The sequence below is a fragment of the Gorilla gorilla genome, chromosome 4 (assembly GCF_029281585.2).
Source record: "Gorilla gorilla gorilla isolate KB3781 chromosome 4, NHGRI_mGorGor1-v2.1_pri, whole genome shotgun sequence".
In the NCBI taxonomy this organism is placed as follows: Eukaryota; Metazoa; Chordata; class Mammalia; order Primates; family Hominidae; genus Gorilla; species Gorilla gorilla.
In genome coordinates, this window is record NC_073228.2 from 83,619,724 (window position 1) to 83,647,281 (window position 27,558).

At 42.4% G+C, this 27,558-nt stretch overlaps 1 long non-coding RNA gene across 3 annotated transcripts; it reads right to left on the reverse strand.

Annotated features, from left to right (window-relative positions):
• Window positions 1-4,007: 4,007 nt before the first annotated feature.
• Window positions 4,008-15,111, reverse strand: LOC109026808 (uncharacterized). 3 transcript variants are annotated; one of them, XR_010133872.1, is made up of 3 exons: window positions 12,986-15,111; window positions 10,380-10,471; window positions 4,008-4,287 (listed from the first exon to the last, which is right to left on the reverse strand). It is a non-coding gene; the product is annotated as an uncharacterized lncRNA (long non-coding RNA). The 3 variants fall into 3 exon arrangements; XR_010133871.1 differs by having other exon boundaries at window positions 4,008-4,290; XR_002005850.4 differs by lacking the exon at window positions 4,008-4,287 and adding an exon at window positions 7,918-10,261.
• Window positions 15,112-27,558: the final 12,447 nt, after the last annotated feature.

Sequence of the window (27,558 nt, forward strand, 5' to 3'; positions counted from 1 at the left end):
AGAAATAGATAAAAATACTATTGTATTTCATATTTACAGCATTCCACTACCAGAATATAAGGCCATATTCTGAGAACTGAGATTTCATTGTGCTCATACTTGTTTCTCCAGTCCCTTGCATAATAGTGCATGGTCAATACATGGTTGAATTAATGAATAAATTATATAAATTAGATTTCAGTAATAAAGTAGAATTGACTGGCATGGAGTGAAAATTGGTATAACTAAAAATATTTTTGTGCATATATCAAAGAAATGTTCAACAAATAACATTTACTTGGGAACTGCTTAAAAATCGTGAATCAGCTTTCCTGGGACATCTTTGTACAGGAAGTTTTCCTGAGCTAAATGAGGGGAAATTGGTATCAATTCTGGTATATAAATATCAATTTAAGCATGTATTAACCATGCAACTTCCTTTGGATATTACTGTTTATAAAACCATCCTACAAACAGGTACTGAAGGAAAGACCCAGGATGCTAGCATCCTAAAGGCTATATTATTGAGTGTTTTCTTTAAAAAACTTGATTTTCCATTTCCCTTACATTAGTTAACCTTGATTTCATAGTATCATCCTGCACAAAGTACAGGTTGCAGAATACTGAAACTGTGCTTATATAGCTATGTTTTTTAAAATAACAGTTGTTTGAAAATCTTATTTTTTTGATGCTGCTTCATCCCTCACACAGCACTTATTTCCCTTGGTTGAGCATGTGGCATGTGACAGTCCATAGCGCCTTCCTTTGCATTACTCTGTATTTCCTGCCTTTGTATGTTTTATGTAAATAATGCATTTATAAAGTCTTCCACTGATAAACAGAGGCAATTGATGCCCTTATAAAATAACAGACTAGTAATAGTGGAGAACCCTAGATCTTTGTGTATTTTTCCCACTTTTACAGTTGTCTGACCCGCAAATTATTCAACAGTTTTTAGCAAATAGCCTTATTTTCCAGAACTTTTTATTTTGAGTTTTCAAATATACAGAAAGTTTTAAAAATCATAAAATTAACTGTATACCCACCTAAATTTAAAAACTAACATTTTGCCGTATTTTTTTTAACCAAACATTGGAAAGTAACTTACAGACATGACATTTCATCTCTAAATACTTAAGCATGCATCTTACAAAAATAAGGATGGTCTTTTACATAACCACAATACATTTACATACCTTTAAAAAAAAAAAACAGTAATTCCCTAATATCTGAAGACCTAGTCTGTGTTTAAATTTCCTCTGTTGATCCAGTCAGTTTTCACACATAGTATTTGATTATCTGTTTCATCTATCTAGAACAGTCCCCACTTTGGTTTTTCCTTTTTTTTTTTGAGACGGAGTCTCAATCTGTCACCCAGGCCAGAGTGCAGTGGTGCAATCTCGGCTCACTGCAAGCTTCGCCTCCCAGGTTCACGCCATTCTCCTGCCTCAGCCTCCCGAGTCCATTCTCCTGCCTCAGCCTCCCGAGTAGCTGGGACTACAGACACCCACCACCACGCCCGGCTAATTTCTTTGTATTTTTTTAGTAGAGACGGGGTTTCACTGTGTTAGCCAGGCTTGTCTCGATCTCCTGACCTCGTGATCCACCCGCCTCAGCCTCCCAAAGTACTGGGATTACAGGCGTGAACCACCACGCCCGGACAGTTTTTCCTCTTTAAGAGAGCAGGTCAGTTGTCTTGAAAAATGTCTCATGTTCAGGATTCAACTGATTATTTACATGTGGGTTGTTCCGGTACCCCCTGTAGTTTCCATAAATTAGAAGTTAGGGCAAAAGGCTTGATTGGGTTGTTTAAACATTTTTAATGATAACACCTCACAGATGTATTTCATAGTGCATCATATCAAAAGTCTCATTAATATCAGGTTGACTCATTATCAATGGATCACTCATTTGAGGTCACCAGATCTTCCCAATATAAAGGTAGTTTTTCCTATTGCAATTAATCTGTGGACTGACACTGGCAGCACATGGATATTTTGATTGCCAACAACTTTTTACCTGGTAAAAAGTAACCAACGGTGATCGTTGCCTGAATCCATTGTCTCATCAATGTTTGCAAAATGACAATTTTCTAATTCTGTCACTCTACACTTGTTGAGTGGCATTCTTGTATAACGTTCCCTCATCAACTAGGAATGCACTAAAGGCACAGTCAGCAATTATTTTACCTTAATTACCAGTGTAGGAGTTTAATTACCAGTAAAGAGTTTGATGCTTTCATCTGCAGTGATAACACATGATTCAATGTGTTAAGTCATTTATGATCATTGTTTCTGATGTTCAGATTGTCCCAAATTTGGCCAGGTGGAGCCCTTCAAGTATCTCTTATGTCCTTTTGACATTCACTCTCTAGTCTTTGGACACTTGATTGCCTTCTAACACAAGATATCTCAAGTTGACGTTGCATTTTCAATGCCCCAGGCCTGGAATGAAACCTTTTTCCAAGAATCCCTGGCTCCTTTTAATAGGTAGCTATTTAGAAACCAAGATCTGGGCACTAGGGATTCTCACTGCTCCCGGAGTGTCACTGGTAATTCTTTCCAACCATTCAAGTTGGTTTTCATAAAGACAACTCTTCACTCATGCCATCAGTTACCTAATATCTGTGTAATGAGGGATATAATTACATAACTGGGATAAACTTTCGGGTGCAAACAACTAAATCTTGTTAAGCATGCACCTAAATTGGAGAGAACACTTCCATGTTATGTATGCTAGAAAGCAGCAAATTAGCTGCAAAAGGCCTGTGACAATGCCATCAGGAAATTTACAAGGGAATAGAACTTGTCAGTTAATCTGCCAACTGGGTTAAGTAGAGGGCAATTAAGAAAGCAACTAGATGTATACCTAATACGTTGTGTTTTAACTATTATATGTCTTTATAACTTATGGTGTTTATAAGCTAATAGCCCTCCTTTCCCATCACATCTCTTAAGGCAGATTTCTGGTAAGATCTAAATATTAATCCTAAGGATCTGTTTCATGCAAATCTAAGTACTAGTTTTTCTTACTAAACCTTTATTTGGTCTCTAAAACTTTAAGGCTGTTATGTTTCATTCTTTGTCTTCTGGTGTCAGTTTACTTGCATGTGCCCAAGAATGTATTCTTACTCCTCTGTTTCTGTTCTCCCCATGGCTCTATCTTTCATAATTATTAGCCCCTTAGAACACTATAACCATTAAAAATGGCAAGCATGTGCACTACAGTGATATGTACAAATGCGTAAGTGTGTAAACAGCATCGAGCCCTGCACTGTGTATGAATGGGGAAAGTGAAGCCCATGATGCTGAAATGTCATGCTTGAGGTCATATGTCATATAATGACAGAATAAGGATTGGAACCGCATAGCTCCAGCACTTAGTTGAGTTCTTCTTGTAAAATAATGTTAAATGGAAATTCTGAGTACAAAGAGTATGTACCTACAATTTTATAGAATTATGTATTTTTATGAGATTAGAGCACTGAAAGTTTTTTAAATCTGTTTTTGTCTTCTTTCCCATAGAGTTTATTTTTTGTTGTTTGTTTTGTTTTTTGTTGTTTGTTTTGTTTTTTGTTTTAAGGAGCAGAGAGTTTAATAGGCAAGAAGGGGCTAGAAGGAAGGGAGAAGGAAGAAAGCAGCAGCTCACCTGTACAGAGACAGGAGAGGGGGCTCCAAAGCCGAAAGAGAAGGTCCCCACCTGCCACGGATACCAGCTAGGTATATATACAGAGGCTGGAGAAGGCAGTGTTTGATTTGCATAGGGCTCAGGGGATTGGTTTGACTAGGCATGTCTTCAAATAGCCAGAGAAAGAGCTGGCCCTCCCACCCATATGCAAATATGGGGCGCCATGATGTTCTACACACGTGGGGATAGGTGGGGGTGGCCATGTTGCCAGGAACATGTGGGGCAAGGGCAAGAAGGCTGTGGGAATTGACATGTTGGGTGGACCCAGTTTCTAATGGCCTGCATTTGCATATCAAAGGTTGATGGCCTGACTGTAAGAGTCGGGGCTTTACAAGAAACTTTTCTGGAGATGCTTTAAAAAACTAAAACTTCCCAAGGACCCCTCTGCCTCTCTGCCTAAAATAATTTCTTAATAACTCCTACCACATTCCTCCCTGTGGTGATATCACACTAACTGCTGTTAGGGGGTTTTGGGCGACGACTCTTTCTGGCTACTTCCTGCTGAAAAGGGGCGTCAAATGGGGAACAGCAGTGAGGGCTCCTCCTAGGGTCAACTTAAGGGTCCTCGGGAGAATGGCGTGTCCATATGTGGTTCAGTTTGCAGCACCATTTGGAGTTTGACTGCTTTGAGGCGAGAAGAAACAGTTCGAGTTATAGTACTGAGTATACAGGGTCCAAATATCAATACAAGACATATAAGCAAGAGAGGGCTTGATAAAGGGGCTGACCAATTCCATAAAGAAGATTGGAATTCATTAAAGAGGGATTGTAGCCATCCAGGGCTGAAGCCGGCATTTTCCCTGAGCCTGTTAATAATTTTGATTTCATTCTTAAGTACCTGTAGATTTTCCTCTACTAGAGGTGTTAATCATTACTAAACCCAATAAAAAGTGCTAGCAGACTCAGTGATAGTAAAACTTTCATGCTTCCTTTTTGTCAGTAACTATTATCCCTGCTATAAGGATAATAATTAAGCAAAATACAACAGCAATGGAAACTCTGTCCAATATTTCAGTTAGAAGGTGCTACCATGTATAACCCTCTTGCAAATAGCAGAGTGAGTATAGCAACTTCCACAAGTGTGATGTACTAGATAATTTCCATGTAAAATTTTACTTGCCAAGATACAGAATTTTCCTTTGGTGGTCTATAAAGCCTTGGTTTTATTTTCCCAAACAAAAAAAAAAAACCCTGAGTTAATGGGCATCATACTCACTTTCATTAACTGGCAGAATTTGCAGGATAATTGCCCAGAACTAGCATACTGATTCAGATTTTTACATTACCCATCCCTTTTTATTTCTTCCAAACTGTAGGGGATTACCACTTGATTCACAGGAATAAGCAGGGTTAGTATAATATATAGGCAAAAAGCTTAAAAACAATTGATGAGACTAGGATTTAATGAGAAATGTATGGTAAGTTTTGGAGAAATGTATGATAAGCTTTGGAGCACAGTTTTTCTCTCCAGTCCTCGTTTTTGATAAAAACAAATTATGATAGGCCCGTGTGTGTTGTCCGTAGAATAAACTTTAGTCCTATACATGGCCTGATTGTTTGCATAAAGTGCAGCAAGAAAGGTTATTTCTACACAGGCCTTTTGGATTGGCTTCGATGAAACTGTTCTACAAGGAATCTCAGATAAGAACTTTTAAAGCCAAGCCCAGCCATGGGTTTGTATCCTCAAATACCTGTGAGTTGGGTGATCCTCTCCTCTTGAGGCCCCAAGATAAACTCGGAGCTCCCAGACCTGTTAGAAAGTGACACTCTTTACTGACCACAGGTTAGGAATCTTGTGTGGGGACTGTGCAGACAAGGTATGAGGCCAGTTCTCCCCAAGGGGCTTTTATTTGCTCTGCATGTCAAGCTTGATTCCTTAAAAGGAAACACACCCTCAAGCCTTGGTTAAAATAACCAGTTTTTCCAATATGTCCTGTTGACAAAGAAAAATGGATTCTTATTGCACTGATGCAAAGAGCTATATTGCTGTAAGTTAAGAGTACAGCTAGTCTCCAAATTCTAGAGGAACCAGGCAGAGACAAATAAATATGCTCCAAATTTTGTTCACAGGAGTATACCTTACTCAATTATTAAAGGCCATAAATAGTTTAAAACTTTTCTTGACTCTGAAAAACAAAGCAAGGATCAGCAATATTCCAAGCAAAGTTAAAAAGTCTGCTTTAACTTTCTGAGTGCAGTCCATTTACTTAACTCTTGCTTTGCTTGATATTTATGAACATATTAGTTCTTTATGAGTCCCATACATTCTTTCTCTATTCCAATGTTACAATCTTTAAAGCTATTAAAAACCTGCATTTGAGAACACCTGTTAAACTCCTTAATAGAGCTTGATTATAAACCATTTTTTGAAAAGGAACAAAGCAGGACAACAATTGTCTGTGAATGACAAAATTTTCAGGATAGTTAAAAACATGACTGACAAGTTTATTTATCTTCATGGTTTACAATAACTTTACCCTTAATTATGATTGATAGCATATACTTAGACATTAGAATCTTAGAAATCCCATACAATTCTGAAACATGTATTAGTATTATTCACCAAACTATAACTTAAATAAGATTGGACATCATTTTGGCAATCTCATGTGACTAAACATGTCAAATAATCCTGTTTACCTCTTTTCTGAATGTTTCAGGGGCCCTCTGAACCATTCAAAAAGCTAGGTATCAGGAAGGACAATTTCCAGATTGCCATAAATTATTTTGCCAAAATGATGACTCAAAAGGCAAAATCCTTTCATTAGCCTTTATTATGAAATGAAAATCTTGTTCAAAGCAAAATTTTACCCTTGCATTAGTTTATTAATGTTAACCCCAATTCGTTTACATGAAACCTTATAGATTATTCCATCAAATCCTAACCAATTTGACCATGAGGTGAAATCTTTTTTTTTCTTTTTTTTTTGAGATGGAGTTTCATTCTTGTTGCACAGGCTAGAGTGCAAGGGCATGATCTCAGCTCACTGCAACCTCCGCCTCCCAGGTTCAAGTGATTCTCCTGCCTCAGCCTCCCAAGTAGCTGGGATTACAGGCATGTGCCACCACCCCTGGCTAATTTTGTATTTTTAGTAGAAACGGGGCTTCTCCGTGTTTGTCAGCCTGGTCTCGAACTCCCGACCTCAGGTGATCTGCCCGCCTCAGCCTCCCAAAGTGCTGGGGTTACAGGTGTGAGCCACCGCACCCGGCCAAGGTGAAATCTTTACAAACCTTTTATAACCCTTTTACTAAGGGGCAGATTAGTGTCTTAAGACCTCCTTGCTATGCTTTTATTTTAATGCTTAATTTATGAAAAGACCATATAGATGATACTATGGGAGAGGACGGTGTAGTGCTTCTACCATGCATTGCATTGCAAGGCAGCCCAAAGCCAATTGGCTTATTTTGTAATTAGCCCATCCCTGATGGGAGTCTCATCTCCCAGTGCAGGGTGAGGATGTTTCCTTATCTTCCAGGTGACCAAGAGCATCCCTGATTTATAACTACTATTAGCCATCCCTTACAGTGTATTTTCTACTTGATTATTACACACCAAAGCTTTCTTGTAAAAATGCAAAGTAATTTCTGATACCCCCAAAACTCAAAACCATCAGATAACACAAAACAGAACAGAGCCTTTGATTTTGAGAGGGAACTATTTGCTTTTAATTCCTGGGGTTTCATGAGGAAAACAGAGGGTTTTTTCCCAAAATGGGGTCTGTGGCGCCTCCTCTGTGTTTCCTGAGGAGTCCCATGCTACCAGAAGTTATCTTAGGGCCTTTTATACATGCATTAAGAGTAGTAAGACAAAAAATGGAGAAAAATAATTCAGTCAGCTGAGATGAGCCTTTCTCCAGAAAAACAAGATTCAAGAAAAGAAAAAACATAAAGGCCTTTTAATATACCTATAACTTGATTTTCCACTTTTAATTAAGCTGAGCACTCTTTAAGAAAATTCTTTTAAATCCTTTGTTACTTGACCTTAGCCATGCCAAGCGGTTAAGATTTTTGGCTTTTGAACTTTACAATAAGTAACCTCACAGGTAAAACTAAAGAGCTTTAATTAGGTTATGACTTAACCAGGAGTGTAAAAGGTATTTTTAAAGGAGTGACAAGCAGCTTTTTTTTTTTTTTTTTTTTTTTTTTCCTGAGACAGAGTCTTGCTCTGTCACCCAGGCTGGAGTGCAGTGGCATGATCTTGGCTCACTGCAACCTCTGCCTCCTGGGTTCAAGCAATTCCTCTGCCTCAGCTTCCTGAGTAGCCAGGACTACAGGTGCATGCCACCACGCCTGGCTAATTTTTGTTTTTTTAGTAGAGACAGGGTTTCGTCATGTTGACTAGGCTGGTCTTGAACTCCTGACCTCGTGATCCACCCGGACAGGCAGCTTTTGAAACTGTCACTGCAAAATTGTGACTGAGACAGTGGAAGAGATCTCACCCAAACAACTCCATTTTGTTTCCAGCCCCCAAACTGTCCTTGCCCATCCCTGGGCATAGGCTGAACCAACTTTGGGAGGAGCTTGGTTTACAGTTTATAGTCTAAAACAAAGAAGATAGCAGCTGCTTCTCAAGATATACTTCCCTTTTGCCTGGGGACCAGACCAAGAAACTAGCTACAGGATTAGAAACCATGGCCCAAGAGCCATGCAATTGGAGGCTACAAGATTTTGACCCTCCCTAAACGGCTGTTATGATCAGTGCTTAAGATGTTTTGTAAACCCTGCCCTTGATGGATCAGCTGACACAGCCCAGACTGACAAACTGGCTTATCTGATTTAGCACAAGAAGACAGCCACCATTGTAAAATGGCGGAGACAAAAACAAAGTATTGCCACACGGTTACAGATTATGTTTCCATGACATGAAACAAGATGGAGGCCTGTAGCCAAGTTTGCCACTGGATACTTTGCTGGGCTGGTTTGAACAGCAGGCTTATGGGTTTCTGGGCCTGCATCCTGACCTAAGATACCTTTTCTTTAACAGAACCATACAGAAAGACATACAAAGAAGAGCAGATTGTTTACAGCTTAAGACCAACCTCACAAATCCTTTTTCATTAACTATAAATTTAAAGAAAACATAAACAATGATCTTTATTATCCCTTTTGCCGGTTTCCACAGGAAGAGAGAAGCCAAAAGCCTGACTGGTAAGAAATTTTTACCCTTTTGCCAGCATATCAGGCTTCTGGGCTGGGTTTCCTTCCCCCTAGCTCAACTCTATGCCAAACATTTTAAGGTTTGGAAAATTAACCTTTTCCATGTTGGAAGAACATTATAAAAGAGAAGCCATTTTAAACTGCAAAACAAGGAAAAACACCACAGAAAGGAGTTCCAGTTAGGGTTGTCAGGAGGTATTGCCTCTTTTCCTATTGGGAATGGTGTTTCCCCTTTGCCTTCCCTATTTTTTTCTTTTCCCTTTTGGCCTTCTATAGGAGACATTACTTATCTCCAAAATTTTCTTCTGCTTGCAGAGCTGCTTATTTTACCTACAGTAAGGGTTTGACTTAGCAGCAACATAACATCCCTTCATGAGAGGTTAAATACCTGAGTTAAATTTTGGAAAGTTTCTATATACTTATTAAGGTCATCAGAAAACCAGCCTAAGTCTCCCTTTACTTGCCAAAGGTCCTGCAATGAGAAGGGAACTTGAAGGGGCCCCAAATAAGGGGGACCCTCAGATGACTTCCCTGAAAGTTACTTTTTTAATTTTGGGGTACTGTTTTCCCTGGGCCTGCCTGATATGACTGCAAAAGAAAATAAGCCACTTTTTCTTCAAAGTTTCAAGGTCGAAAGATCCCAGTGCTTCAAAATACACTCAAGAGGAGTGCATGTTGAAGACGGTCTGTTACCCATCGAGAAAGAGAAGTGAGAATAAAAGCGTCCTTTTAGTCTCCTTCCTTTTGGTATGAAATCCAGGATGGAAAAGAAAGCAGTAGGAGGCGTCCCCCAACTATTTTCTCTCCTTTGTTCCTGGATTCCCAGCACTCATTTAAATGTTCCACCCATGACTGCAGGTGTGACCCTCCAAGCCATGGCACCAGAGGATCTGAGTTTTGGGCCATAGTCACGCTGTTCCCAAGCAATCAGTTCTCTGCCTTTTATTTACCTTTGACCTCCTAGACTTGGGTGGCCTGTGTGCCTCCCAAAAAATGGATTTGAAGAAAAACCATGTAATTGGGAAGAGACCCTTTAAGGGAGGGGATGTGATAGATTGAACTCTATATCCTGCCATTATAGCCCATGCTAAAGCATTTACCCATAGAAGAATGGTTCCGGTTAACTTCTGGACTTAAAATCCCCTTACTAATTAAGCACTGTCTTAGTAGGAGCCAGAATAGATGGCTTAAAGGAACATAGGAACTGAATGGCCGTTTTCCTGCCAGTGGGACAATATTGAGACTAAAATTTGGCCATGGAAGACATCCTACTCCTAACTGTTAAAAGCAAAAACTTCCCATTCTTAGAAGAGGCCTACAGCCTGATTTCTACTAGGTGGCTTAGAAATACCATGTGCTTGCCAGAGAAAAGGTAGAGAGAGACACTTACTGAGTTACTGCATGCCGTGATTCACGATCTTTTCTAACAGACAGAATCCTGCACATTAGACACACAGAGAGACCACAGATAGAAAGAAAGTTTGGCGACAGGGTAGCTGGAAGAGAGCCTTGAGACTAAAGAACAGATTTAAAGTTGAAATCCGCTCCATACTCACCAGTCTCAAGATTGAATTTCCTTTCCCGGCCAATGCACCAAAATGATACGGCTCCGATGAGTGGAGGAACACCAGGGTTCTTGGTCCTCATGCTGGTTTAGATAAAACAACATGGACATATGTGGAGTGGTTTTTTTTTTTTTTTTTTTTTTGAGACGGAGTCTCGCTCTGTCGACCAGGCTGGAGTGCAGTGGTGCAATCTCGGCTCACTGCAAGCTCCGCCTCCCGGGTTCACGCCATTCTCCTGCCTCAGCCTCCCGAGTAGCTGGGACTACAGGCGCCCGCCACTGGGCCCGGCTAATTTTTTGTATTTTTAGTAGAGATGGGGTTTCACCGTGGTCTCGATCTCCTGACCTCGTGATCCGCCCACCTCGGCCTCCCAAAGTGCTGGGATTACAGGCGTGAGCCACCGCGCCCGGCCTGTGGAGTGGTTTTAAGGGGCAGAGAGTTTAACAGGCAAGAAGAGGAAAGAAAGAAGGGAGAAGGAAGAAATAAGCACCTCCCTTGTACAGAGACGGGGGTGGTGGGAGGCTCCAAAGCCAAAAGAGGTCCCCCTCCCATACAGTTTCTTAAATTCAAATGTTTAAATGAGAACATCTCAATTCAGGATGCACCTCCTCCTACCAATTTTTCACTCAGATCTATCACAAGTTTCAAAGCCATATAGTCAGTGATCACCCAGAACTATCTCATAAGTACCTTACGTGGTTTAACCTAAAACTAAATTGTTTTCATCCCCAAATCTCTTCTTTCTAAATTCATTATAACTTTGACAGGGGAGCTAGGAGCCACTCTCTTATTCACCAATAATCATCTTAGTCCTATTGGTCTTACAAGAAAGTTGGCTGTTTCATGCCTACAAGAGTAGAGGTTTTTTCTTGAAGAACAATTTTGGGCCATATCAAAATAAGATCTGCATCCAGAAGTTGAAAAGTAATGATCTCCACTGTAAACTGATTTTAAACTATACCTGGAATATTCATGCTGAGCACTATATTTTACATTAGAGTCATCCCTCAGTATTGGTTCCAGGATTGGTTCTAGGACTCCCATGGATACCAAAATCCTTGGATGCTCAAGTAGCTGATATAAAAATGGCATAGTATTTGCATATAACAGATGTACATTCTCCCAAATACTTTAAATCATCTCTAGATTACTTATAATACCTAATACAATGTAAATACCATGTAGATAGTTTTACATTTTTTATTGCATTATTTTGAGGGTTTTCTGCTCAATATTTCCAATCTGTGGTTGGCTGAAATGCAGAACATGGCCAGGCACCGTGGCTTACGCCTGTAATCCCAGCACTTTGGGAGGCCGAGGTGGGCGGATCACGAGGTCAGGAGATCGAGACCATCCTGGCCAACATGGTGAAACCCCATCTCTACTAAAATACAAAAAATTAGCCGGACATGGTGGCACACGTCCTTGTAGTGCTAGCTACTCGGAAGGCTGAGGCAGGGGAATTGCTTGAACTCAGGAGGCGGAGGTTGCAGTGAGCCAAGATCATGCCACTGCACTCCAGCCTGGCAACAGAGCAAGACTCCGTCTCAAAAAAAAAAAAAAAAAAAAAAAAAAGAAATGCAGAACATTTGCATACCAAGGGACAAGAGCCAACTCTATAATACCTTACACTAGGGTCCTGGGAAGTCCCACCTGCTAAGGAGACTCTAATACCACTAAAATAGAGGTGATCAAGGATGCTGAGAAGGCTAATTTCTGGTCCTGCCCTTTCTCGAACCAAAAGAAAGCAGTAATGGAAAAGATTCACTTAAGAACCAGAAAGGGGGCGGGTATGGTGGCTCATGCCTGTAATCCCAGCACTTTTGAAGGCCAAGGCGGGTGGATCACCTGAAGTCAGAAGTTCAAGACCAGCCTGGCCAAAATGGCGAAACCCATCTCTACTAAAAATACAAAAATTAGCCGGGCACAGTGGAACGCACCTGTAGTCCCAGCTACTCAGGAGGCTGAGGCAGGAGAATCACTTGAACCCGGGAGGAGGAGGTTGCAGTGAGCCGAGATCACGCCACCGCACTCCAGCCTGGGGTGACACAGTGAGACTCAGTCTCAAAAAAATAAAAATACAAATAAAAACCAGAAAGGCACTAAGAGATGCATAATAGGCAAGTAGGCACTCAATAAATATTAACTGAATGTGTTATTCTAATATGCACTGTGCAAAGTGCTGGCAAGATACAGTAGTTCAGAGAAGTGCTAAGTATTCAAAAAAGATAGATTTGCACTTTCTAGAATAAAGAAAGATGTCAACCATACTTTTTTTCTTTACTGCAACATTTGTATTTGCAGAGTGCTTTGTAATTACAAAGCATTTTTATATTTTCACATTCATTTAATCTGTATGTGTTAGACTGCAGACTGGAAAGGGACTGACCCAGGTACCACCTCTCTTCTGGGACCCAGAATACCCATCATAGATGAAACTTAACTTTAAAATGATTGTGTAGTGGAAGAATGAAAAGTATTCATCTTGCAACCAGGATGAATACTTATCTCAACTCAGGATGCACCTCTCCCTGGAAAGGTGCATCCTGAGTTGAGATGTGCCTAGAAACCAGAGAAGAGAGATGGCCCAAACCTACCTGACACCTAGCTGCAGAGCATGGTGGCCGTTTCTTCCCCTGCCTCTCAGAACCAGCAGGACTGTAAGCCAGGAGTTCAAGACTGCAGTGCACTAGATCCGGCCTGTGAATAGTCACTGCACTCAGCCCGGGCAACATAGCAAGACCACATCGCTAAAAAGAGAGAGGGAGAGAACGATAAAAAAGAAAGAAAGACTATAAAGAGCTGGGAAGGGAAAGAAGCCAGATTATCAGACCCACCTTGACAAAATTCCCACCAATCAGTGGGCACTATATACCCTGCGATTCCCAAAGGAGAGGTCAAATGAGAGTCTAGTAGTAGTCCTACTCACTCCCAGATCTAGAAAAGCAGGCCATGAACTGTTATTTTGGCCAGCACCTCTCTCCCTGAATTCCCAGACCTAGGTGGAGACTGCTCTCTTTCTCTACCAAGAATTGGCAAACTACTGCTAGCTGGCGGCCCAAGCTAACACGCGCGCGCGCACACACACACACACACATTATTTTTACATTTTTAAATGGTTAAAAAAAATATTTCGTGACACGTGAAAATTACAGTGAAATTCAAATTTCAGTGAAGTTTTGTTGGAACACAGCCACACCTATCTGCTTACTGTCCAAGGCTGATTTTGTGCTACAACAGCAGAACTTACAACCATAAGGAGATAGCAAAGCCTAAAATGTGTACTATCTGGCCCTTTATAGAAGTTCACCAACTGCTTCTACACCATGGCGTGGGGTCTAGGTCTATTTACTAAGCCAAACAACCATCCAGGCAAAGAAATAAAAGAAGCAACACTCCTGGGGGGTAAAGTGGGCGAGTGTCAGAAAATAAAGTCAATTAGGAGAGCTTTGAAGCAGCGAAATGGAGTATAGAGGCACAACGCCAGAAGTCCAGGTTCAGAGAATAATCATTCAACCCCGCTCAGGAAGCAGGTGGACAATGCTGCTTAGAGCAAGGACGCCCTCTGTCGACATTTCCTTGATTGTGCGCCTATAACCTTCAAAATCAGGGTGGAGGCATTCGAACGTAGAGCCTGCGGGAGGAGTTAACTGGGCGGGTTCAAGAGGAGCGGTCTCTCTTTCTGGAGTGGCTGGTGTTCCTGTACTCTTTCGCCAAAGTCTTCCCAAAGGAAACTTGGGTTCCAGTTCGCACTAACAAGACACGCAACTCGCACTAACAGACGTGTATCCCTTTCCTCTCCCTAACTTCAGTCTTCAGTCCCTTACTCAAATAAGTTTGCAGAGAGGGCAGCTTCTCCGAAGTGAGTCCCCTTTTCGTTGTTTTTTTTTTTTCGAGACGGAACCTCGCTCTGTCGCCCAGGCTGGAGTGCAGTAGCGCAATCTCGGGTCACTGCAACCTTTGCCTGCCGGCTTCAAGCGATTCTTCTGCCTCAGCCTCCCGAGTAGCTGGGACTACAGGCGGGCGCCACCACGCCCAGCTAATTTTTGTATTTTTAGTAGAGAGGGTGTTTCACCATATTGGCCACCGTTTTTTTTCTTTTCTTTTCTTTTTTGTTTGTTTGTTTTTGAGACGTAGTCTCGCTTTGTCGCCATGCTGGAGTGCAGTGGCGCGATGTCGGCTCACTGCAACCTCTGCCTCCTCGGTTCAAGCGATTCTCCTGCCACAGCCTCCCGAGTAGCCGGGACTACAGGCGCCCGCCACCATGCCCAGCTAATTTTTTTATTTTTAGTAAAGACGAGGTTTCACCATATTAGCCAGGCTGGTCTCTTATCTCCTAACCTCGTGATCCGCCCGCCTCGGCCTCCCAAAGTGCTGGGATTACAGGCGTGAGCCACTGTGCCTGGCCCACCATTGGCCACCCTATTCATTATTAACTGAGACTCGTAACTGCACCCCAGCTCGACTTCCTCCCGACTCTGAGAGGCGGCGAGTCCACCCACTGGCGCGGTAACTCCCCTTGCTCGCCCCGGGAAATGGCCCGCAGTTTGGCTGAGACGGGTGGGACACCCAAGGGACCAACACCACCTTCCGTAAGATGGGATTCGAACCTAAAACTCGTTCCTAACGGCCTAGGTGCAAGAGCTACCCCTCCCTGAACTACGACTTCCTCAGGTTTCAGAGCGGACAGCTCCACGGCCCAGAAAGAGATGCAGGGAAGAGCCCAGCTTCCGCCTCGAAAGGGACTCTGGGACACTGGGCGGGCCCAGGAACGCAGTGTTCTTGGGAAATGTGGGCCACAGCCTCCGCTGCGCAGGCGCCGTGGCCCTGCTCCACACGCGCTCGGCTGAAGACCCCTATCCCCGAGAGCGCGCACGCACCCTGCTGGGGTACGAGAAGGCGTGGCGGATGCTGAGGCAGGCCCTACCGGTCTCGGTGCGGTGTTGTGGGAAGACGGCCGGGTTTATTTAAGGCTGACTACGAATTTAAGTGGGAGAGACATGCACTTTGTAAGATCTTCCCACCCCAAGGGGGAGATCGGCAGCGGAATGTGTCGCGCGCTGCCTTGGGTGCGCACCCACACACTGGCAATAATAAATGCTTGCTTTATTCCTTTATTTAACATCTTTCAAATTAATAATTTGTTCCCTAGGATACTCAAACTGACCAATGAGGTTTTGTTTATTTAGTTGTTTATTTGCTTGCTTAAGTGTTGTTATATAACAAATTCATGTGACGTGTGTTTCAAATCCTTGTAGTTATTATTCCTATTGATACTCAAATTGTTCCGTCTTTGACCTGTGGAAGCCTTTTTAGGTTGATTCCTGAGGCCTTTAACATCACCCTAGTTGTCAATACTTCTTTGTTTTCTGAAATGATAAGGTATACCAGGTTCAACTGGCACACTTCTTTCCCGATACCTAGATTTAATGATTTCTTCAGGAGGCCCTGGTTCCTTTTGGTGGGAGATGGTATTTACAAACCACAATCTAGGTGCAAGGGATACTCATCACTGTTCAATAGTGATGTGTCTAGACCTCTCCCAAATAGAGCTACAGTTCAAACCGATACTCCCAATTCAAATTCAAACAACAGGATTTTTACTTACCTCATCAGTCTTACATCTGTATCTCTATTCTCCAGTGTTGGAAACCCAAATGTTATCAGTTATGCCAATATAATTACTCATTTACTTTATCAAACAATACACACATTTTTAAAAATTTCAGAACAATTATAATAGTACCACCACCATTATTATGGAAAAGTTTAAGATTTTTTAAAAATTATTTGTGTCCTTAGAGTATACCCTACTAGAGATGTACAGTCAAGTCAATGAAACTTAAAGTAACTTGGAATAATTTTTCTCTGGGTGTTATAACACCAACTCCACAGTGTAGTAGACCATATGATGGCCCCCAAAGATATCCAGGTCCTAATCCTTAGAACTTGTGAATGTTACTTTATAATGTCAGAATAGATTTTAGGTGTGCATAATTAGGGATCTTGAGATGGGGAGGTTATCCTGTTTTTCCTGGGGAGCTCTGTATGAAATTACAAATGCCTTATAAGAGACAGGCAGAAGAAAATTTAACAGGGGAGAAGATGATAATGTGACCACAGAGGCACATATTGGAGTGATGCAGTCATTAACCAAGAAATGCCAGTAATCAGAAACCGGAAGAGGCAAGGAATGGATTTTACCCTAGAGCCTTTGGAGGGAGCATGGCCCTGACAACATTTTGATTTTGGCCCAGTGAAACTGATTGCAGATTTCTTGCCTCCCAAACTGAGAAAGTGTTCCAAGACACCAAGTTTGTGGTGCTTTGTACAGTGGCCACAAGAAACTAATACACACAAGTTCCTTTGTTTCATTGTACTTTCAAGGTTTATGGATTGTTTTTTCTTTAATATATTTTGGTTTTAAAACTAGGAAAAGTTTTTTATGCTATCAAAGTAGAATCCACAAAACAAAGTACATTAGAGAAACCCAACTTCTATTCCTATGCCCTCTACCCAGTTCACTCCCTCTCCTGTAGCTAATCACTTTTAAATTTTATGGTTTATTCTTCCACTTTTTAGCATAAACAAATGTGTACATATATATTTCTATCCCTTCCATTCTCTCTTAAACTGTAGCATACTATTCATGCATCCATCCATCTTGTTTTTCCCACATAAAAATAAATCCTAAGGATCACAGAGATATTTCTCATTCCTTTTTACAGTTGCATATTACTATATTGTTTGGTTGTTCTACAGTGTATCCAAGCAGTCCTTTAATGACAAACATTTGGAGAATTTCCAAAAGGTGGAAAATAAGGAGAGAGAAAGAAACATAGATAAGGTGGGACAAATAGAAAACAAATAGCAAGAAGGTAGACTTAAACCCAAACACATTTGTAATTACATTAAACATAAATGGATAAATAAGAGAAGATCAAAGACTGTCAGACTGAATTTTTTAAAACTTACTTTGTTTATAAAAGATGCACTTTAAATTTCAGGGCACAAAAAGTAGAAAGTGAAAGCATGGAGAAAAGGTATACCACACAAACCCTAATCGAAAGTTAATGTTGCTATATTAATATCATGCAAAAGACATTATAAGGCAAGAAGCATTACTAGAAATGAAGAATAATATAATGATACAAGCATTAATCCACTAGATAATCGTAACTGCACCTTTAAAATGTACCCAATAACTTAATCTCAAAATATATAAAGCAGAAACTGTCAAAATTGAAAGGAAAAGTAAATCCTGAATCATAATATCATAACATACCTCTGTCAGTAACTGGTAAAATAAGCAGATTTAAAAAATCAGTAAAAGTATACACAGTTTAAATAATGTGATTAGGGCAGGCATGGTGGCTCACATCTGTAATCCCAGCACTTTGGGAGGCCAAGGTGGGAGGATCCCTTGAGGCCAGGAGTTCATGACCAGCCTGGGTAACACAGCAAGACCCCATATCTACAAAAAAATAAAAAATAAAAATAAAAATTAGCTGAGTATGCAGGCCTACACTTGTAGTCCTAGCTACTTGAAAGGCTGAGGCAGGAGAATCCCTTGAGCCAGGAGTTTGAGGCTGCAGTGAGCCATGATCACACCACTGCACTCCAGCCTGGGTCTTGCACAGGGTCTTGCTCTATTGCCGAGGCTAGAGGGCAGTGGCACGATCTCGGCTCACTGCAACCTCCACCTCCTGGATTTGAGCAATTCTTCTGCCTCAGCCTCCAGAGTAACTGAGACTACAGGTGCCCACCACCACACACAGCTAATTTTTATATTTTTATTAGAGATGGGTTTCCATATTGGCCAGGCTGGTCTCAATCTCCTGACCTCATGATCTGCCCGCCTTGGCCTCCCAAAGTACTGGGATTATAGGCGTGAGCCACCACTCCCGGCCCAGTCATGGGTTCTTAGTTGCTGTTTCTGGTTGGGCCAGTAAAGCCCCTTCCTCATTCTTTTCCGCTTATCACTAGAGACAGAAACTAAAAACCATGGCTTCAGGCTGCTAAAAGCCTAAAACAAAATAAAACAAAACAGAATAACACAACAACAAAATCAAATGGGTTGGACAAGCTTGCCAGATGTCCTCAGAATGCAGCACTCTGTTTGTTTGTTTTTTGAGATGGAGTCTTGCTCTGTCGCCCAGGCTGGAGTGCAGTGGCACAATCTCAGCTCACTGCAACCTCCACCTCCCAGATTCAAGCGATTCTCCTGCCTCAGCCTCCCCAGTAGCTGGGACTACAGGTTCATGCCACCACGCCCAGCTAATTTTTTGTATTTTTAGTAGAGACGGGGTTTCACCATGTTTCAATCTCCTGACCTCATGATCCGCCCACCTCGGCCTCCCAAAGTGTTGTGATTACAGGCGAAAGCCACTGCGCCCGGCCGGAATGCAGCACTCTTTACTTGGAGATAATGCCAATGAACAGGCTTAGGTTGAAGGATTATAATGGTCATGTAAAATCGATAATGCCTATAGCCCCTACCTTTAGTGAGTACGTAGGCACGTCCCAAGTTTAGTCATAGCTCCTTGTAGTTTCTTTTTATTTTTGAGACAGAGTCTTGCTCTGTTGCCCAGGCTGGAGTGCAGTGGCATGATCTCGGCTCACTGCAACTTCCATCTCCCAGGTTCAAGCAATTCAACTGCCTCAGCCTCCGGAGTAGCTGGGACTACAGGCTCACGCCACCACACCCGGCTATATTGTTGTATTTTTAGTAGAAATGGAGTTTCACCATGTTGCCCAGCCTGGTCTCGAACTCCTGACCTCAGGTGATCCGCCTTGGTCTCCCAAAGTGCTGGGATTACGGGTGTGAGCCACTGCGCCTGGCTTCCTTGAAGTTTCTTACAAGTAGAAGCACTAACAAAGGACGATGCATTCCTCCTCCTGCTTTCTGAGGATGCCCTACTCTGTAACAGGGTAGTTTCCAATAAACTTGCTTCTTTCACCGTGCTCTGTGATTCACTCTGAATTCTTTCCTACGTGAAATCCAAGAACCTGCTCTTGGGGTCTGGATCGGGACCCTCTTTTCTGGCAACAGGAACATGTGCACTCAGGACAGAGCTCTCCCAGGGGTAAAAGGATTTGAACATTCTGAGTTCTCGAGCAAGTAGCTGACGTACTGGTGGTGGTGAGAGGAGATGTCTGGGGTGAATGTTCCAGAGGTAGAGGTGCTGGTGCTGGTGAGGCATGGGGATGCCAATGTGTGTGTGGGGGGGGGGGGCGGGGGGTGGAGATAAGAGGTTCAAAGAACAGCAGGGCAAGTGGAACTATCATCCTGTGGACATAGACTTCATGGAGCATGAAGCTAAGGCTTGGGGTTTGTGAACAAAAGTCTCTAGAAGATAAGCGGGAAGCAGAGTTACCGGTGGGTTTGTGAGCAACAATAACAAGGTGTGCATGAAGCTGCATCCTGGGTGCCATGAGGTTTAAAGGAAAATAAGCCAATCATTTTCATGTTGAACTTGGCTTAAACTTTCTCATCATTTTGTGTGCTCCGGGAATTCCTCTTATGTACATCATAGAAATGGCAGCTCGAAGGAACAATAAAATATTTATGATGTACAATGAATGCAGATATTTGCAGCTTTTCATGTTTCAGATATTTAAACTTGTAAGAAAATTAAGGGAATGTTTAAAATGAAATTTTCAGCTGGGCGCGGTGAAATTACCTTGGGATTACTCCCAAGGTAATCCCAGCACCTTGGGAGGCCAAGGCTGGTGGATCATGAGGTCAAGAGATCAAGACCATCCTGGTTAACACAGTGAAATCCCGTCTCTACTAAAAATACAAAAAATTAGCCGAGCGTGGTGGCGGGTGCCTGCAGTCCCAGCTACTTGGGAGGCTGAGGCAGGAGAATGGCGTGAACCCGGGAGGCGGAGCTTGCAGTGAGCCGAGATCGTGCCACTCCACTTCAGCCCGGGCGACAGGGCGAGATTCCATCTCAAAAAAATAAAAAAATGCAATTTTTGTATTTTTCAATGGCTTCATGCTGGAGAATTGAAATAAAATGGAGTAGTTCACTGTTTATCCAATCACACTTCATCTAAGAGAAAAGCACATCTGTAAGTCTGTAAAAATCTTTTTACCAAGTATAAGGCGTTCTGAGAAAATGTCTTGTTATGGCTAGAAAAAGTAAAAGCAAATAAAAAATCAGCAATGTTCAAAAAGAGCAGCTTTGTTGGTCTTTTCCATCAAGTGAGTAAAGATTTGACAGCTCTAATGCTTGCTGCTGATAATTTGTAAAAGAGAATAGGGAGTACAATTAACTTCATTTGGATTTGGAAATTTGATTCAGTCTCATTTCCAGAGTTTCTGAATATTAACTCCAGTAGAAAAGTCCAGCCCCAGGAACAAAGCACCTTCTAGTTTCTCTAACTTCCCTGGTGGCAATTCCAGCCGGCCCTCAGGGCTGCGGAAATTACAATGAGACCGTAATGCAGTCACAATGGACCTGTGTGATCAAGAATGTTGTAGCTTTGGCCAGGCTGTCAGCCAGATGTAACAAGACGAATTTAAACACAGTGTCCCTCTGCGCAGCCCCCCACCTTCCCAGATGCATCTAAACCTGGACCTCTCACATTTGGTTAATTCCAGAAGTCAGCTCTTCTCTCTTCTGTTACAGCTGAAGGTCCCCAAGAAGAGAAAAAATATAATTTTCACTTTTTTTTTTGAGACAGGGTCTCAGTCTTTCGCCCAGGCTGGAGTTCAGTGGCACAATCACAGCTCACTGCAGCCTCAAACTCCCCAGGCTCAAGTGATCCTCCCACCTCAGCCTCCCAAGTAGCTGAGACTACAAGCACACACCACCATGCCTGGCTAATTTTGGTATTTTTTGTAGATACCAGGTCTTGCCGTGTTGCCCAAGCTGGTCTTGAACTCCTGGGTTCAAGCAATTCTCCTGCCTTGGTCTCCCAAAGTGCTAGGATTACAGGTGCAAGCCACTGCACCTGGCCTAATTTTCACTTTTAAACTGAAAATCTTGGCTTTATTAACAAAATGAAAACATTTTTTGTTAATTTCAATGTATATGGCAGGGGGTGGGGTGGTGAAGCACATGTGATGACCTTGGACTGACTCTAAGAAACACCAAAAAACGGGATTGCAAGTATTTGGATTTCCTGGCAGGGCTGGGAGGTAGCCTGCCACCAGCCCTGCTTTACGTTTTACGTCTCTAAGAAAGGGAATTTTTTTTTTTTTTTTTGAGACAGAGTCTCGCTCTGCTGCCCAGGCTGAAGTGCAGTGGTGCAATATCAGTTCACTGCAATCTCCACCTCCCAGGTTCAAGCGATTCTTGTCCCTCAGCCTTCCAAGTAGCTGGGATTTACAGGCATGCACCACCATGCCTGGCTGCCTGGCTAATTTTTGCATTTTTAGTAGAGACAGGGTTTTGCCATGTTGGCCAGGCTAGTCTCAAACTCCTCGCCTCAAGTGATCCGCCCGCCTCGGCCTCCCAAAGTGCTGGGATTACAGGCATGAGCCACAATGCCTGACCAAGAAAGAGATTTTCATTAGATACCAAAAATAGCAGGCTGGCTTATTTTATGATGTCTAATATCCTTAATCAAATGTAAAATGTTTTTAAAACATGATAGATACAATTAAAATCCCCTATGAACCTCTCCTGCCTGAATCTCATTCCCTTGTCTTTTCTGTATGTGTAACCACTTTTTAAATGTCTTTACACTTTTATATGTGCATGTATATACAAATAATATGTGAAATTTCACCTGTTAAGTAAAAAATGAAAATTAAAAAACTTTAAGTACCAGATTGTGCATTTCTTTCTGCAATTTGTCTTATCTCGTCTTTTTCAGATTTATCCATGTGGATTCCTATAGCTCCTGTTTATTCACTGTAACTTCTGTAAAGAAGTCTATTGTAGGTGTCGTTTTATATACTTTGCCCATCTTTCTATTGAGTCTTCTTTTTCATATTGAATTTGTTAAGGAAAAAATAATTCAACGACACTTGTTAAAGCACAGTAAGGAAGACTTTATTCAGGACCATGTGGATGGGCATAGGGACCGCTCAACGGGGTCTTGGAGTGGGTGAGAGACAGAGATTGGGCTCAACTCTGAATACTGCCTGGGCAAGTGGGAGTTTATAACCAAGGAGCAGGGTGGCAGTCAGTGGGTGGAAAATTACTAAAAGGAAACATTACAGGTAAGGAGTATTCAGGCTAAACACACCTAACGGGACTCTGGCTGAAGACAGTCCAGGGTGACCCAACATTACCTGGGAGATGGTGGAGAGTGAGGAATCTGATCAGATATCCAGGTGATCAGAGCGTAGAGGCTGGCAGCACTGGCTGAACAGACTTGGCCGGGTTCTTTGCTAAAACTAGATTTACAAGTAACCGCACAGATGAGCCCAGGACAAGGTTCAGGAGCCTGACTAAAGTTTGGTCAAGCAGAGTCTTTATCAAATTATACGAGTTCTTTCTACTTGTCAACACTAATTCCCTCAGTCCGCCAAAGTACTCTCTTCTAATCAACACCAACTTCCCAGATGAACCCAGTGACATTGTAGGGTCTTTGGCTCCTCACCTCTTCTCTGACTTTGTTGACACTGCATGTGTAAGATGTGGTGTGGATTTCCCTTCCCCTGACACTCCTGCCTCCACTCACTTTGGAGACCTGCCCAGCTCAGGTCCCCACCCCCCATCTGGCATCTTCACATCAGTTCTTCCCTGCTCCCCTTTCCAAGGATCTCCCGAGGATTTCGTGGTCCACCCTCTGCTCTTTTCTCTCTGTGGTCACTCCCTTGCAGAGCTTGGCGTTTATGGCCACTTCAGTCCTCAATTCTCTGCGGGCAGCTCCCGGTGTTGGTCCTGTGGCCTCTTCTAGGCTCTACTCCCGTCTTTCCCACCTGCCTATGGGATGACGTCACCTGATAGTCCACCTAATGTAGAAAGAACTGTCTCACCTTTAATATATTTTCCCCTCCCCTTTCTCATTACCCATAGCCCCTCTCCTCCCAGTGTTTTAAGTACAAGAGACTTTCGAGCAAGGAAGGACTAGTTTGAGAAACTTTAAATGGCACATATCAGTTTAACAAAAAAAAATTTGCGGGAAAATCTACCTTGTAATCATGGCATTCCTGGATAATCAAGGAGCTGGGTTCGGGAAGAATGGTACCCACTGGAGCAGGGTTTTAGTGTCCAGAATGTGCCGTGTTTTTTAAAATTTTTTAATTTTAAAATATTTAATTGTCAAATGAAGGTTGCATATATTCAAGGGGTACAACGTGATGATTGGTATACATTGTGTCATGATTACCAGAATCCAATTAATGAACACACCCCTCACTGCCCTTGCTGCACCTGAGATCCAGAGCTGGTTCCTTTTGTGACTCAGTTTGCACGCTGTGACCGACATCTCCCCATTTCATCTCCTCTCCATTTTTATTTCTTCCTTTGAATTGGCTTTGCTTACGTTCTCTTTTCTCTTTATTTTCTAATTTTTTTTTTTACCATTTAATCCCGGAAGTATCTTTATTGTTTTTGATTGTACCTGATTGTTGTGGGTTGAATTGTGTCCTCCCAAAAAGATACATGGTGTTGCAGTCCTGATCCCCGTACCTGTGAATCAGATCTTACTTGGAAATCAGGTCTTTGAGATGTAATCCAGTTAAGATGAGGTCTTGCTGAATTAGGGTGGGCTCTAATCCAATGGCTAGTGTCTTTGTAAGATGAGGGGAACTTTGACGGAGACACACAGAGATGAGAACACCCTATGAAGACATGCAGGAAGAAGGCCAGGCAAGGATGGAAGCAGAGATCAAAGACCAGGGAGCAAGCCTGGGGCACACCAAGGGTTGCTGGCAGCCCCAGAAGCTGGAAGGGAGGCATGGAGCGCCTCTCCCTCGGAGCCTCCAGATTAACCAACCCTGCTGATGCCTTGATTTCAGACTTCCGGCTTCCAAACGGTGAGAGAAGAATTTCTATTGTTTTAAGTCACCCAGTTTATGGTACTTTGTTGCTGCAGCCCTAGAAAACCAATGCAAGTGGGAGTTTATAGTTAAGGATGATCATTGAAATTTTTAAAGTAAAACAGTGACAGGCCAGGCGCGGTGCCTCATGCCCGTAATCCCAGCACTTTGGGAAGCTGAGGCAGGCAGATTACCTAAGGTCAGGAGTTCAAGACCAGCCTGGACAGCATGGAGAAACCCCGTCTCTACTAAAAATACAAAAAATTAGCCAGGAGTGGTGGCGGACACCTGTAATCCCAGCTACTTGGGAGGCTGAGGCAGGAGAATTGCTTGAAACCTGGAGGCGGAGGTTGCAGTGAGCCAAGATTGCACCACTGCACTCTAGCCTGGGTGACAGAGTAAGACTCCATCTCAAAAAAAAAAAAAAAGAAAGAAAGAAAAAGAAAAAAAAAACAGAGATAAAAGTCCCTTGGTGATTTCACCATCACAGCTTCTTGTCACCCCCACTTAAGGAAACCTATTTAACAACTTGGAACACAGACTCCCGTCTCCTACCCGTGGATGCTTAGCTTGTCCCCAGCTGTTTAGTTTACTATGACAAATAATCCTGTTGTTAGCATCTATTATATGTGTGTGTATCTGTGTCAGATTAAATTTGTATTTGTAATGTTCGATTTTTTTAACCAAAAACAAATCTGACAAAATGTTAACCTCTGCTACATCTATGTGACAGATGTGTGGGTGTCTTATTTTCTATAGGTTTCAGTATGTTTGAAATGTTTTGTAATCAAAACTGTGCTCAGAAATCAATCAACCAGAATAGGAAAATGTCCCAGTTTCCATCATACCGTGATGTTAATTTCTTCTGATATCATCTATCAGGTGACAACTGCCCAAAAAAACCTATTATGACTGTTTCTTTGTGTGTGTGTGGGGGTGTGTGTGTGTGTTTACATACCTATAGCATAAAATGCACCACTGTAACTATTTTAATGGTATGCCATGAAGTGGTTTTTGGTGTATTCACAATATTGAGCAACCATTGCCACTGCTTAGTCCCACAGCATTTTCATTACCCCATAAAGAAGCCTCGTACACACTGCAGAGTCACTCCCTACTCTCCCCTCCCCCAGACCTTGGCAACCATTAATCTGCTTTCTGTCGCTATGGATTTACCCATTCTGGGAATCTCATATAAATGGAATCATATAATACGTGGCTTTTTGTGACCAGCTTAATTCTCTTAGCACATTTTTTAGCTTCATCCATGTTGTGACATGTATCAGCACTTCATTCCTTTTTATTGCTGAATAATATTCCATTGTATGAATACACCATGTTTTACTTACCTATTCATCCGTTCATGAGCATTTGGATTTTTTCCACCTTTTGGCTATCATGAATAATGTTGCTATGAAAATTCACATTCAAATTTTTGTTCAGGCAGGGCATGGTGGCTCATGTCTGTAATCTCTGTACTCTGGGAGGCCGAGGCAGGAGGATTGCTTGAGCCCAGAAGTTTGAGACCAGTCCTAGCAATATAGCAAGATCTTGTATCTACAAAAAAAAAAAAAAAAATTAATTAGCCAGAAATGGTGCCACCTGCCTGTAGTCCCAAGTACTTGGGGGACTGAGATGGAAGGATAGCTTAAGACTTGGAGGTTGCGCCTGTAATCCCAGCACTTTGGGAGGCCAAGGTGGGCGGATCGCCTGAGGTTGGGAGTTGGAGACCAGCCTGACCAACATGAAGAAACCTCGTCTCTACTAAAAACACAAAATTAGCCGGGCATGGTGGTGCATGCCTGTAATCCCAAGCTACGTGGGGGGCTGAGGCAGGAGAATCGCTTGAACCCGGGAGGTGGAGGTTGTAGCGAGCTGAGATCGCGCCATTGCACTCCAGCCTGGGCAACAAGAATGAAACTCTGTCTCAAAAAAAAAAAGAAGAAGAAGACTAGGAGGTCGAGGCTGCAGTGAACAGCGATCATGCCACTGTACACTCCAGCCTGGTGGACAGAATGAGATTCTATCTCAAAAAAAAAAAATTAGTTTGGATACCTGTTTTCAATTCTCTTGGGTACATACCTACAGGTAGAATTGCTGGGACATATAACTATGCTTAACTTACTGGGGAAATGCCAAACTGATTTCCACAGTGGCTGCACCATTTTACATTCTCACCAGCAATGCATGAGAGTTCCAATTTCTCAACAACCTTGCCAACACTTGTTATTTTGCACTGTTTTAAAAAAATTATTATAGCCATCCTCGTGGGCGTGAAGTGGTTTCTCATTGTGGTTTTGATTTGCATTTTCTCTAATGACTAATAACGTTGGGCATCTTTTCATGTGTTTCTTGGCCATTTGTATGCCTTGGAGGGATGTCTATTCAAGTAGTATGACTCTTTCTTTCTTTTTCTTTTTTTTTTTTTGAGACAGAGTCTCGCTCTGTCGCCCAGGCTGGAATGCAGTGGCGTAATCGTGGCTCACTGCAACCCCACCTCTAGGGTTCAAGCGATTCTCCTGCCTCAGCCTCCCAAGTAGCTGGGACTAGGCGCATGCCACCACGCCTGGCTAATTTTTGTATTTTTTAGTAGAGATGGGGTTTCACCATGTTGGCCAGGATGGTCTCAAATTCCCAACCTCAGGTGATCCACTCACCTTGGCCTCCCAAAATGCTGGGATTACAGGCGTGAGCCACCGCTCCCGGCCATGACTGTTTCTTTATGCAACATATAGTACTTTTTATCCTAAAAAATCTTTAAGTTTTAGCTAAAGACATGGCAATCTTTTTTTCACTTTTTTTTTTTTTAAGACACAGAGTCTCACTAAGTTACCAACACTGGTCTCTCACCCCTGGCCTCAAACGATCCTCCTGCCTTGGCCTCCCAAGTAGCTGGGATTACAAGCATGACCCCCTGCGACTGGGAATGAAATTGGTACTCTAGAAAGAATGGTTTTATAGCAGTGTGCAATGCACAAAAGAATCGGGAAAGCAACTGAAAGGCAAGATGCTCATTAGGGTTTTGACCCATTAATCAAAGCTTAGAGTGATGAGAGCTTGTTTTCTGGCCTAATTCCTTACCTTTTCCTTCTCTGTTATTCTACCTAGTCTGTATTTCCTTATAACACTGTCCTTCTGATGATTACCTTGTTGGTCATTTTTATCATCTCATCTTCCTGTGTGGGTTCCCTGCATTCTTGAGATCGGTTCTCTACAACCAGCCAC